General features: G+C 35.4%; 1 long non-coding RNA gene across 8 annotated transcripts in view; it reads left to right on the top strand.

Annotated features, from left to right (window-relative positions):
- Window positions 1-14,141, top strand: part of LOC129925833 (uncharacterized) — a 44,581-nt gene continuing 30,440 nt past the window's right edge. The window contains exons 1-4 of one of the 8 annotated variants that reach the window (XR_008777530.1): window positions 1,185-1,343; window positions 5,969-6,126; window positions 9,406-9,478; window positions 11,487-11,673. This is a non-coding gene — a long non-coding RNA (uncharacterized LOC129925833). Of the gene's footprint in view, window positions 20-580; window positions 600-1,183; window positions 1,344-5,968; window positions 6,127-7,974; window positions 8,567-9,405; window positions 9,479-11,486; window positions 11,674-14,141 lie in introns of those variants that run through there. The other 7 variants (XR_008777527.1, XR_008777531.1, XR_008777528.1 and 4 more) reach the window with 7 other exon arrangements.

Raw genomic sequence — 14,141 nt, 5'->3', positions numbered from 1 at the left:
ATCACTCAAAGTAATCTATGTGCGTATTCTGAAAACCAATATGTTCATTACAAACTTAAATTCCTGTATCTAAATTTATCTATCACAATGACTTTTTCAATGAAAAAACATTTTTAAACGAATCATCTGAACATGTTAAAAGTTAATAGCGTACACAAATTCTACGTTCAAACTATGTCAGCATAGTCTAGGGCCTGGCCTAGACTATTGATCAATATTTGTTTTATTAGTATTCCTTCTTACTTAGATCGATCTCAAATTACATAATTCGAGATAATTTAAAATTTAGAGCATTTAAAGCGAAGACCAGAAAGTGAGAACTTAAAATTATAAATACGAATTACAAAAAAAGATTACTTCTGCAAGAAGTTTATCTTATTGACGTCTGAAACACAAACATGGCAAGCTATAGAGTCAATATTTAACCATTTGACAACTAGAGTGGCCGGGATACGCCGCTACTGGTAGTCAACTAGCCGGAGGAAATTCCAGCTACACGTCGCCTCAGCGTGGCCCTCCGGAGGAAACGTCTAGTGGTGGAAACTAGATAGTCTAAGTAGCTTACGTGTAGCGAACCAGGCCCGGCCGGGCTTCCCTGGGTGAGCTTTTGTTTTGTTTTTTTCTCTCACTCGGGGGTTGGGATGGAAAAAACGCCCGGAACCCAGTCCAAAAAGTCCGTCACGCCGTTCCACAAGGGGGCCGTCATCAGTGTCCCGTTAGCTGGAGTGGCGGTCCTTGTACGGAACAGTGGCGGTTACAGTATTAGTATAGGAATATGAGACAAGCTCCCCTCAGTTAGCATTGCTCTCAGCCACTTGTAGCGAGTGGGGCCCAGGAACGGTGCGCTGTGTAGCCTACACGTCACGGTCCGGTCTGGCCCAGTCAATCGATATGGCCGTCTACCGTTGGGAGCCCTCAGACAGAACAGGGGTAAAGAGCCCCACGTCCAGGCCTGGTAGTTAGAAAAAAGCCTTTTTAACCACCAATGGGATAATGGCGCCTACGGCGCCGACGCCCTTCTGGACAACTAGAGCGTGACCTCAATGTCGAAGGCGCCGACTAAAGTCGCCGATTTTAGGTTGTTTCGTTTACGCACGCACTGCTAGTTTTTAAATAAAAATTTATACCTTTACTAACTCTGACCTAGAAGAGCGATAGTGAAGCTATTTTTAGATGTTTATCTAGATCTATATCTCTACAGCATGGAGTTTTAAGATTTTTTGAAAATTATTTTTTTTTGCTAGCCTTTAAAATGGAACATATTTAGGCTTATGTGTAGGCTTTGATAGAATAAGATTCTAATGGGAATATTAATGTTTATATGGATATAAACAATGATTGGGGTAAGTAATTTACTTAATTTAGAATTTCAATTGAATTTTTTAGTTTTACTTTTAGTTTTAGTTAGATCTAGGTCTCGACTAGATGTACATATATAGATCTAGGAGAATCTAGATCTAATAGATAGTGTTATAGTCTACTTTAACTTTACTAAGTATTGACTTAGGACTAGGCTAGGACTACTCAGGGTCTAGACTAATCTAGAGTTTCTAGAGCCATTTGTAATCCATTTGTATAAATTTGTTGAATTTGTCTCATTTGACAAATTTGAGTTCAGAACGATTTTTTTTAGTAGTGAAAATGAATAAAAAAAATTGATGCTAGGCAGCTAGATTAGAATTCAGTATTGAATATGTTAGATCTAGTGAAAGTGAAACGGAAGATTGGAAGGCAACTAGATCTAGATCTAAATATGACATGATGATGATATTTTAATGTTTTTGAGCTCTGCAGTGGACTGCAGGCCTATTTATGACTTAAAATATGATGAAAGAATCAGTCACCAGTGAATGATCATCATAATAATTAGATCTAATAATAATATCATTATAATCATTCAATGATGCTGAATGTGAACCCTAGGTCTATTGTATTTTTTTCTATTATAAAAAGAATGTTTTTAACTTTTTTGTTAGGTTTTATTAGATCTAATCTAATTAGTTTTTTCCTGTGAAATTAGTCATAAAATTGATTTTTTAAAATTCTGATACATCAGAGTTATAGTTATATATCCCTTCTCCAAGCCTGTCTTCGGTGATAGATAGTTTCTGACAACTGTTTAGTGGTGAAAGGGTTAATATAGACTAGATCTAAAATATAATAATATATAGATCTCTAGAGATAGATTAGATTGATTAGATCTAGATCTATAGAAATCTATACTAAACTGACTAAATGGTATAATAATACTATTATAATGTGTATAAGTAGATCTACTGACTAGATGACTACATTGTCTAGATCTATAACTAGTTAGTAGTGTAACTATAATTTAATACTATAATAATTTAATAAAGTATAGACTCTATAAGTACTATATATAATATAAAAATATAGTATAAATAATATTAATGGACCTCATTCACCAATCGTAAATAAACACATTTAGCCACGGCATAATATTGTAATATTGATAAAACAATAAAAAATATGTATCACGTGACAGCCACTACGGATGGCATACTTTGTATAGTAATAGAGGATATAGATAATCACATGGCTAAATGTTTGTTTACAATTAGTGAATAAGGTCCATTAACTATATTATAATTTTATTTAGTATGAAAAAATATAGTATAAAATAGTAGTATTTTAATTAAGTATAGTCTAGTGACTATAGTGATGGTATAGTCAGACAAATAGTATAGACAGATACTCAGATAGTTTGAGATAGTCATACTATTTTAGTATTATAATTAAGTATAGTCTAGTGACTAGTCTATAGTGACTATACTCAGACTAATAGTATAGATAGATAGTGTGAGATAGTCATAGAATAATTCAAAATAGTTGTTAACATTGACATCCTCAAGGGCTTTGAGTCTTAGATAATTAAAATCTTTCGTGTCGAAGCGACAATAGAAATCATTTAACTCGTTGGCCAATGTTTTTTTGTCTCTTGTAGCAAGATTATTTTTAATTTTGACTTGTGCTCCTGCCATTTTGCTCATGATGCCCCACGCCTGTCTCATGCCACTTGTATTAATTGAGTCTTCCAGCTTGGTGCGGTAGTTTCTCCTCCCTTCCTCAAGAACGACGTTGAGATTTCGTTGAGCAATTTTCCTTGTCTGTCCATCGCCACTCATAAATGCTCTTTTCTTTTTTATTATTTCCCATTTTATTTTTGCAGTGTCCCATGGTTTATTGTTGGGGTATATCTTGAAGCTCTTAGTGCTGACACACATGTTTTCGCAGAATTTGATGTAATTTGTCACTGCGTCGACCCATTCTTCCAGATTGGAAGTGGTCTCTTTAAACAAATTCCAGTCAGTGCAGTCTAGACATCCCTGTAGTTTGAGAATATTGTCTTGATTCCATTCTTGTACGTTTTTTTGAATGATTTTTCCTTCTTTAAGTTTTGTACGGTAAATAGGCAGCAGTTGTATTGTTTTGTGGTCCGATGATCCTAGTGGTGGCTTTTCACGAGATGTGAATGCTCCTTTGATGTTACAATAACATAAGTCCAGAGTTCTGTGCTCTCTTGTCGGACATGAAATGTGTTGATAGAAGGTGGGTAGGTCACCCTTCAAGGTGCATTTATTAAAATCACCCAGTTTAACTACTGGTGCGTCAGGTGTCCTCGTTTAATGTTAGCGAAAAGGCCTTGGCTATGTTTTATCACGCTCACATCTGCAATATTTTAAGTTTCAATATCACTGCCTGGTATGGCAATCTGAGCATTAAAAATAGGAATAAACTTTATAGAATCCTAAATGCTGCTGGCAAAATCATTGGCAAAAAACAAACCCCATTGGGGCAGTTGTTTGAGACAAACATCTCTAAAAAAGCTAACAAGATCCTCGAAATAAAGAATCACCCTTTGTGTCAGGATTTTGTGATTTTACCATCACAAAAGAGATACAAGACACCGATAGCAAAGACAAACAGACACAAACACTCTTTTGTTCCCCCGGCAATCAAATCATTAAATAAGAACAATCTGGTATAAACTTTGTCACATGTAAATTATGAGTGAGTCTGGTGTGTATGTACACTTTGGTTTCTTATAGTTATAATGTTTTTTGTTTGGTGTAATGCACAAATTGTAAGACAAATTTCCTTATGGATAATAAAGATTATTATTATTATGATAATAATGACTATTGTGATTGTCTAGATCTATAGTAATATATTTTATATAAATAATAATAAATTATAATAGATCTTTTATAAACTAGATCTAGAGTAGTTTATACTATTTGGACACCTATAGGCCAAAATTTGACTTTGTTTGACTTTGAAAGCGCGTTATTTGACAATGGTTCGACATAGAAAAGAAATAAGTATCAAAATCTTCTTTAGTTTAAGTTTAAGGAGAATAAGGATGACTACTTATATTTGTACCCCTAACCTATGTTTGTTATTATATTTAATGCAGACAAATTTGACCCACATTATTTTATTCCGGAGACCATTTAATTTATTTCAGACAGTCTCTATATTTAGGCATCAATAAACTCTGATTTTAATTCTATATTAACATTAACTAAATTTTTGTTTTTTTGTTTATTAAATTAATTTAATAAATTTCTAATACAGATGATCTTTTGTAGTATAGTACAGGTTAGGATAGCCATTCTTGCCTAAATAGCTGAATCCTCTATATTCTCTCTCTATAAATCTATCTAGTAGGTCTAGATCTAGGCATTTAACTACATTCAATGTACCAAGCTCACTACAAACATTTGCCCATTTATTCTCTATGAAAAAAACAAACAATATACTCTCTCCATAAATCTATCTAGTAGGTCTAGATCTAGGCATTTAACTACATTCAATGTATCAAGCTCACTACAAACATTTGCCCATTTATTCTCTATGAAAAAAACAAACAAACAAATATAATATATAAGATCATTAACATTGATGTCCAAAACTGGCTGTCTGAAATAAATTTTGGTAAAGAAAATCGTAATTTAATTCCAACACCCTATTATTTTTGTTGTATAAAATAAAACAACTTGGCTTATGAATCAAATAAAACAGCTCCAAAAAACAGAATAAGTATTGCCGGGCTCATTAGCATAGACTTAGCAAACCAAAAAATATAGTCTTAACCCTAGGAAGAGGTAAAGTCATCCGGGTAACATAGGGAAAAACAAAAACCTCATGTAGACATTTGAAATTCTTTTTTCTTACATAAAAAGACAACTAAATGGAAGGAAATTGGGTCAGAATCATTGGAAATGGACATGCTAGTTTCATATTAAATATCAAAATAAAGATTTAATGACCACACAAACAGCTAGTGTCCGAATTCATGTAATGTCCGGATTAAATAAACTACTCTCTATATAATTATATTAGATCTATATTACATTATTAGTATATATAGATTCTAGTTTCTAGATCTATCTCTCTCTATATATATATATTTATATCTCTAGATGTAGTATTTGTGGATGGCTGCCTGGTCGTGCGGTTTGTGCACTGGACTGTCGTTTGAATTTATCGAACCATGCCCACTCCCATCCCCCGTCCTCCTGCTGGTGGTCTTCACGTCTGACCGAAACTATGATATCTAGATCTATATGGTGACTATGACTATGAGTAAACTAAGTGACAGTCTACTAGAGTCTAGATCTGAATCTAGATCAAGTATTACAGTTAGACTACGGTATTAGTGACAGTAAGAAAGCCAAAGTGCTGCCTGTAATCCTGTATTGTTGCATGATGTAGAATCTTAGTGCATCTAGAAATCCAGTCCATTCCTGTATGATTTATGTATATGATGATCAAGTCATGTATATGTATCACATATGATGTCAAGATGATGAGATTTATCACTACATCTAGATCTTATTTAACCTATTTAATACAAAATAGTTATTTTGAAAGAAATACTTAAGACATCGTAAAATATGAATAGAGCAAATATTTTTTTTGTTTTAATGTCATTATTTTTCAGTCATTTTGCAGGAAACACTGTCCATCCATCCATCCCAATGGCACTACAACCCATGGAGGGCTTTAGCTGGCTTCAACACATCCCTCCATTCAGATCTCTCCTTAGCCTTTTATCTCCGTCACTATCTGTGGGTCTTCATACAATTGATATATCTCATGGTTAGTACATGTCCTCCACCCTGTTTCATCTTGTATAGCACCATAGATTTTCCTTAGAATTTTACGTTCCCAAGTATTTAGTATATTTTCGGTTGTCTTTGTCAGCATTCAGGTCTCACTTGCATACACTGCAGCTGGTCTTATGGTTTTGTATATTATTTTCTTGTTTTTTCATATTGTTTTGTTCTTAAGTAAATGGTGGGTGCTATAAAATGCCCTGTTGCCTCCTGCTTTTCTTTCCTTTATTTCTGTTTAGTAGGTCATTTTTTAAATCAATTGTACTTCCTAGATATTTGAATGCTTTGACATTTTCAAATTTGTGATTTATGATTTTAATATATGGTCCTATCTTTTTGATTGTCTTATGTCATTGCGATGTACTTGGGTTTACTGTCATTGACCTCAAGTCCTGCTGGTCGAGATGCTTCTAGTTGTGTGAAAAAACTAGCAATGTCAGAGGTTTCTTTACCCAATAAGGCAATTCATCTGCATAAGCAAGGTATTGTAGAGGTTAGCTATATATCGTCCCTGTTGGTTGTGGAACCATATTTTCTCTCCTGAAGTATTTAAAAAGTTAGTAATATTTCCCCTCAAGTTTATGTGTTTATTTCTTATAACTCTCCAGTGTCAAATTGAAAAGCATGCAAGTAAGTGAGTCACCTTGTCTTAATCCTCTTTTAATTTTAAATTCCAGTGAGTGTTCTCCTTCTATCATGACTTTACTTTTTGAGTTATTTAAAGTCATATGTATAAGTCTTGTCAGTTTGTTAGGTATTCAAAAATTTTGTAGAGTGTCATATAGATATTTCCATTTGATACTGTCATAGGCCATTTTATAATCTAAATAGAGTTGGTGGATAGGTATGCTGTATTCAAGGCATTTTTCTATTATAAATCTTAGTGTGAAGATGTGATCAGTTGTGGATCTATCTGATCTGAAATCAGATTAGTAGTCACCTAAGATTTCTTCTGAGTATTTTCCAAGCCTCTTAGTTATAAGCCTAGACAGGATCTTATAAGTCACATTTAGTAGAGAGATTCCTCTGTAATTGCAGCACTTTAGCTTGGATCCTTTTTTGTGTATTGGGATTATAAGAGCTGTTTCCCATTCTGTTGGTATTACTTCTTCTTCCCAAATTCTGGATATTAGTCTGTGTATTTGGGAATCTAAGTCTTTTCCTCCATATTTAATTAGTTCTGCTGTAATTTGGTCCTCTCCTGGTGCTTTGTGATTCTTCGTGGTCCTAATTATTTCTGATGTTTCAATGAGTGTTGGTTCTCTAAGGGATCTGGTCCTCCAATGTGACAGTTCATATACTTCATTGTCCCCTCAAAGTATTCAGCCCATTCCACAATCAAAGAATTTAAATAATTCAACCGTTTTACTAGAAATAGTTTTACCTTTCAGCAAAGGAAAATGTCAAAATCTGTTTTCACTTGCTTGCCTGGAAAAATGGGAAAGTTTTGTTTGAAAAGATTTAGCATTCACATACATTTCATGTGCATTACCTCCGAAGAAAAAAAAGTTTGAGTCTTCCACTCTTCATTAGAAATATTAGTAGCAAAGTCATAGTCAATGTCCTTCAAGGAACATAACAATTTCTTCCTTGAAATCCTATATTCTTCTCAATATCTTGTCCATGCTAAGCCAGCGGACACTACTGTGGTACCGAACATTGGAATGTTTTATTTCCAAATCTTCAAGTACTTCTCTGAGTTTGAATCTTTAACTGGATCTTTAAAATATTGCAAATAAGAATTTATGCTACGTTTAGTTTAGGCTTTTTAGAATGATGTGTAGAGACTATTTCTTTCACCGCTTCATCATAACTGATAAGAATCAGAAATTTCAATAATTTATATAGATATTTAAAATTAGTTATTTTTTATATATTTGCATTCTTTATATGTATAATCTATGAGCTCACCTAATTTCTGTAGGTATGCGCAGGTCGCATAAAACAGTTAGGTGGGCCTCATGTGGCCTGTGGGCCGTAATTTGCACACCTCTGATCTAGTATATCCGATCCATGTCTCTTATCTATGAGTATATGATCTATTTGATTCTGGGTGTTAAATCGAGTGAGATCCAGGTTACCTTGTGAATACTCTCATGTTAAAATTTAGTGTTGCAGATAGACATTCCTTTTCCTGATGCAAAATTCACTAATCTTATGCCATTATTGTTGGACTATTCATGTAAGCTTTCTTTGCCAATTGTTGGTCTGTATGCTGGTTCTTTTCCAATTTTTGCATTAAAATCTCCTTGGATTTATTTTGATGTCATGCTTTGGTGCTTCATCATACATTCTTTCCAGTCCATCATAGAAGGCTTCTTTTGTGTTACCATCTGCATCTTCAGTAGGGGTATGGACATTGATGAATAATATGTTGAAGAATTTTCCTCTCAAACGTAGTGAGCAGAGTCTATTACTTACAGGTATAAATCCAATGACATTATCTGCCATTTTCTTTTTACAGCAAAACCTGTACCTAAGTTAATGCTTCCACCACTATAAAATATAGTATGTATATACTCCTTAGTTCTGAGAATGTCTTTCCACCTGGTTTCCTGTATGGCCTCAAGAGGTATCCTTTATTTCTTTAACACTTGAGTAAGTTGGGCTAGCGCACCTGCTCTATAAAGGCTTTGCATGTTGCATGTCCTTTTCCAGGCCGAGGCCGTTTTCCTTTGAGATCTGTCCAGGTTTTCTTGTGAGTAGAAGCTTTCATAACAGTATTTGTTTTTTATATGACAAAGTAGTTAGGGCTGCCCCTTTCATCTCTCTGGATAGCTGCCTTTATTTTCAGGTAAGGTGCCATAGAAGCCTTTGTGGATCCCTCCACTAATTTCTCACAATTTATTGAATTAGAATTAGAAAAAGCTGAAAAGAAAGAGAGGGATAAACTTGAAACATATATTGGGGAATAAGAGAAAGAGCAGCTCAACGAGCTCATCAAAAAGAATTAAAAGACTTAGAACTCAAACAAAAAGAAAGTGAGGAATGAATAGAACTAGCAAAAGTAGAAGCAACCAAAGTAAACCCTAATATATCGACCCACAAACATCTCCAAATTCCATAACTTTAACATCAAAGAGGAAACTCTTGAAAATTACTTGGATCAATTTGAACACATAGCTTCAACCTACACAATGTTTAGTGAAGAAATGGCAAAAGAATAATTATTCTGTCTGGGAATCCTCTCTCGATATTAATTGGAAAAAAAAAATATTTGTTTGGTTTTGTATATTGTAATAATTCTGATTCTCTCTAACAGGCCTTCTGTAAACACTGCTCAACAGAACACATCTAACTCAAGAACTTGACAACAAGAGCTCCAAAATAATGTGGTACTTTAATAACAAACAAATAACATCAAATACTACACAATGGACCTCATTCACCAATCGTAAACAAACACCATTTAGCCACGTGATGCTTATCTCTTCTATATAATTTACGATCTCATGTTTAATTCATGATGGTTGTCACGTGACGTTTTTTTTCATAGTTTTATCAATAAGATCACGTGACTAAATGTTGTTTGTTTACGATTGGTGAATGAGGTCCATTGGCTATAGGATACACTGACTACAAATGCTTAATAAACTCAAAATTGCCATACTAAGCTCTCTCTCTATGTCATTCTGGACTTGTGACTGCTTCACTCAAGGATTCACTGTCCCTAGACCGACTTCACGGTAGACTGACAGTTTGGTCCCAAAAAAATCACATGGGTCATATTTATGTGTAACATTCATACCAGTACTGTCCCTTGTACACCAACACAGTACGCTGAACTGTTTTACTGGCCTGGGTCACATTTGTCAGGTTATCACACACAGTTAACCCTATCGCATCTTTCAGAAATAACCATTTCTTCAACCAAGCCCAAACTTCTCGCTGGATGGCAGAGGATGAGCTTGGTTAAAACTTGGAACAACATCTAGATGACAGGATGGTTGCCTGGTTGCTGGTCTTAATGGTCCTGGGTTCAAACTCAGCCTGTCATCATCTCCTGCAATCCTTAGGCTTGGATAAAATACATTTAATATTCAAATCTGAAGGAATATCAGAAACATGTAAAATACACAGCCTGATCGATTACCATATGAACAGGCAGGCATCCATCTGTATTTCTAGTACTCAATTCAATATAATATATCAAAAACTATAGCACTATTTTTAGGCTATATTTTAGATTCTGTAGAACAGAATATTACATATTACACAGCACTATATCTAGGCTACAAAGCACATATTCCAAAGCACAATAATTGAACTCAAAAACATTTAATAAATGAGTTGCCTATCTCTTTAAATAAGTCTCAAGTGTCTCACATTAATGTGATCTCTAATAACACAGCAAAATCTAATCTGTTTTTTTTTTTAACTATCACTCAAGAGGATGCTACATTTGATGTCATCTGTATTTTGTTGATGTTGCTGTTCCTTTATCACTGCATCTCTTTGTGTCAATGTTCAGATTCATTTAGTTTTATTTTGTGTACGATTGCTGATGCAGAGCTATAGCGAGTATCACAAACTTTTTTGACTATTTTTATTAGAAGAGTCCACTTTCTTCTAGACACATTACATAAGCAGCAATGTTTTCATTAGCTTTTTCACGTTTGACATTAAGAACTCTAGCAATTGTTATTATTATTCATATTGTCTGATTTAGATCAATAATATGTCTAATCTGGGTCTGTCGAGTTTGTGTTGATCAGAAGATTGATTGTTTCTGTACACATAGTATTACTCTTATTAACAGACTTACAGATCTTGACATATGTTGGGAAGCATGGCCCAGAGGCTAAGTACGTTTGTTTTGGCTACCTATTAAGTGGGCTCGAGGTTCGACACCCAACTTGAGCAAAGCACCTAAAGGCATCACGGAAAACCTTCTCCCAGATACCCCCCCCCCCCCCCTCCACTGGTCCACAAATGAGATTGGAACATAGCGCTCTGAGCATGCTATAAGCATGAAAGTAGCGCTATATAAAAGCTATTAATTATAATATGTATATTCCAAAGAACAATAATAAATAAATCTGTGTGTGTCTATGTGCTATGTAGCCTAGACTAGATATAGTGCTGTGTAAAATGTAATATAGCCTAAATTTTTTTTTATCAGAATCTAAAATATAGCCTCTAGAAATTGTGCTGTAGAGTTAGTTTTTGACAGAGTGTGAGTTAAATTGAATAAATAATTAGTTATAATTAAGTGACCATGTATTCTCTGACCCAGTTTCTTGAGTTAATAGCTTGCCTTATTTTTTTGTCAGCAATAAACATAAATATACATAGGTTTACATGAGTTAACTTAAGTTTTCTTTTTGATTTCCTTCCTTCAAGTATCTGCACTATTCAACACATTCAGAGAGGAAGCAGCAGCTCAAACTTCAACATTTTTGAGTCTTTCAATTTTGCTGTTGTCACGTTCTCCACTGTTGGCTATGGAGATGTTTCCTCTGACATTTGGCTGGGCTGACTCTTAATGATTCTAACCATTTCCCTGGCATTTGTTTTTATACCTAGCCAGGTAATCATACTCAAGTCTCATAATCTAGTCTAAGAATTTTTAGGATTAGTTCATAATCTAGCTAAGTATTTTTACAGTTATTTCATAATTTTGCTATGTTATTTTATAGTTCCCCTTTCAGACCTTGTGATCTATTGGGAAGATCATGTAAATGTCATCTGTTTCTGTAGCCCATAGTTAATGAGGGTGATATGTGGTCAGCATAATGACCTACCGATTTTACTTTTCCACAACTAATGTCAGGTACCCATTAGAACTGGATGGAATCATGAGTGCCATATGATCCCAAAATAAAAATCCCAGTCTTCACCAGGATTTGAACCCAGAACTTCCCCTGGTTCGGAAGCCACTCAGCCACCATGTCTCAATGTAATGTAATATAGTTGGGCATTATCAAATAAATAATCTTAATGTATTTCATAATCTTATTAATCAATCATATACATATTTCATTATGAAGCTAAGTTAATAATATTTTGTAATGTCTCTTAGTTATACCTTGTTCTTTAACTATACACAAATAATCTAGAAAGGTACACATGGGCATGTATTTGACTTGGCCATTTGACATTATAAATATTTATTTTCATCAGTATTTAAAACTAATCTTTGCCTTTAGATGTGGGATCTAGAGGCTAAGTACGCTTGAGATTGGCAGCACGGAAAACCTTCTCCCAGATAACTACCCCCTACTGGTCCACAAATGAGATTGAGCCAAAGCGCTCTGAGCATGCTATATGCATGAAAGTTGCACTATATAAAAGCAATAAATAAATTAATTAATTAGTTGAAAAATTTGATTTTAGTTATCAAAAAAAGTGTTTCTTTTAAAGTTTTTTTTTATGTTCCTTGAAAAATGAAGTTTATGTAGTAATCCAAACCTCCTCTAGGGTGGTGGGGATCCCAGAGTGCATAACATATGACCAGAGAACCATGTAATAAAAATTAGTTACAAACATACCTGGGAGCATGGGTGCTGAGTCGTAAAATGCTTGGCTTCCAAACTGAGGGATCTTGAGTTCAAATACAGGTGAAGACTGTGTTTTGAACTTCTGGAATCAAGGATGCCTTAGAGTCCACTAAACTCTAATGCCTACCTCATATGGGTTGCCTGAATCAGCAAGGGAAACCAATGACTTAGCAGAGTAATTCACTGATTGACTTGCATGACTAGATTGACATTAGAATTGCAAAGTAATTATCTTGTCTTTTGATGGAACATATATATATATATATAAGCCCTTCGAAGTATCAAACGGGGTAAAACAAGGCTGTGTCCTATCACCTATTTTGTTCAGTATCATGTTCTCCGCTATGCTGACAGATCCATTCACAAATAGAGAAAACAACGGGATAAATATATCATACAGATTTGATGGTGGCCTATTCAACCCGAGGCGGCTTAAAGCAAAATCAAAAACAAATGCAGCAGTAATCAGAGACTTGCTATTTGCTGACGACTGTGCCCTAAATGCCTGCTCTGAAAACGATCTGCAGAGCATCGACAGTGACTTCTCAAGAGCATGCTCAGACTTCGGCCTTACCATCAATACGAACAAGACTGAAGTCTTATATCTACCTGCTCCTGGGAAAGCCTACATGGATCCAAGCATCACTATAAATGGACAGGATATAAACGCAGTGGACAAATTCACATATCTTGGCAGCACACTCTCCAGGAATGGAAAAATCGATAGTGAAATCGATCTGCGTATCGCCAAGGCCAGTGCATCCTATGGCAGACTGTCTAAAACTGTCTGGAACAGACGTGGCTTCACCACAAACACAAAGCTAGGGGTCTATAGAGCTGTCATCCTCCCTACATTGCTCTATGCCTCAGAAACATGGACAGTGTACAGTAAACATGCAAAGAAACTGAACCACTTCCACATGACATGTCAGAAAAATACTAAATGTCAAATTGCAAGACAAAATACCAGATACAGAAGTTCTTCTAAGAGTGTGTCTGCAAAGCATCCACACAATCCTGATGCAGTCCCAGCTGCGATGGGCAGGTCACATCTACAGAATGGAAGACCACCGCATCCCTAAACGACTCTTGAATGGCCAACTAAGCGAAGGAAAGCGCTTGCAATGTGGTCAAAGAAAGCGCTTCAGGGACACCCTCAAAGCTTCTCTGAAGGCGTTCAGCATAGACCCAGGCACCTGGGAGACAGAGGCACATGACAGAGCATCATGGCGTCGCGCTGTGAAAACTGGCGCACAGGTTGCTGAGAAAAAAAGAACAACGCTGGCAGAAGAAAAACGCCAGAAAAGAAAAGCAAGGCAAACGACACTAGCTCCAGCTGGAATAACCTGCCCAGTGTGCGTCCGAATATTCCGGGCTCACATAGGTCTCACCAGCCACATGAGGAGGCATAAAACCCCAGTGCAAAGCCCTCAGCCCCCTGGATGACAAAGTGGTCATCATTGAACCACGATGGACGAACTATGTTATATATATATTT

This window comes from Biomphalaria glabrata, chromosome 4, assembly GCF_947242115.1.
Source record: "Biomphalaria glabrata chromosome 4, xgBioGlab47.1, whole genome shotgun sequence".
Lineage (NCBI taxonomy): Eukaryota > Metazoa > Mollusca > Gastropoda > Planorbidae > Biomphalaria > Biomphalaria glabrata.
The sequence above is the reverse complement of the archived record's forward strand: the minus strand, read 5'-3'. Positions and strand labels throughout refer to the sequence as shown.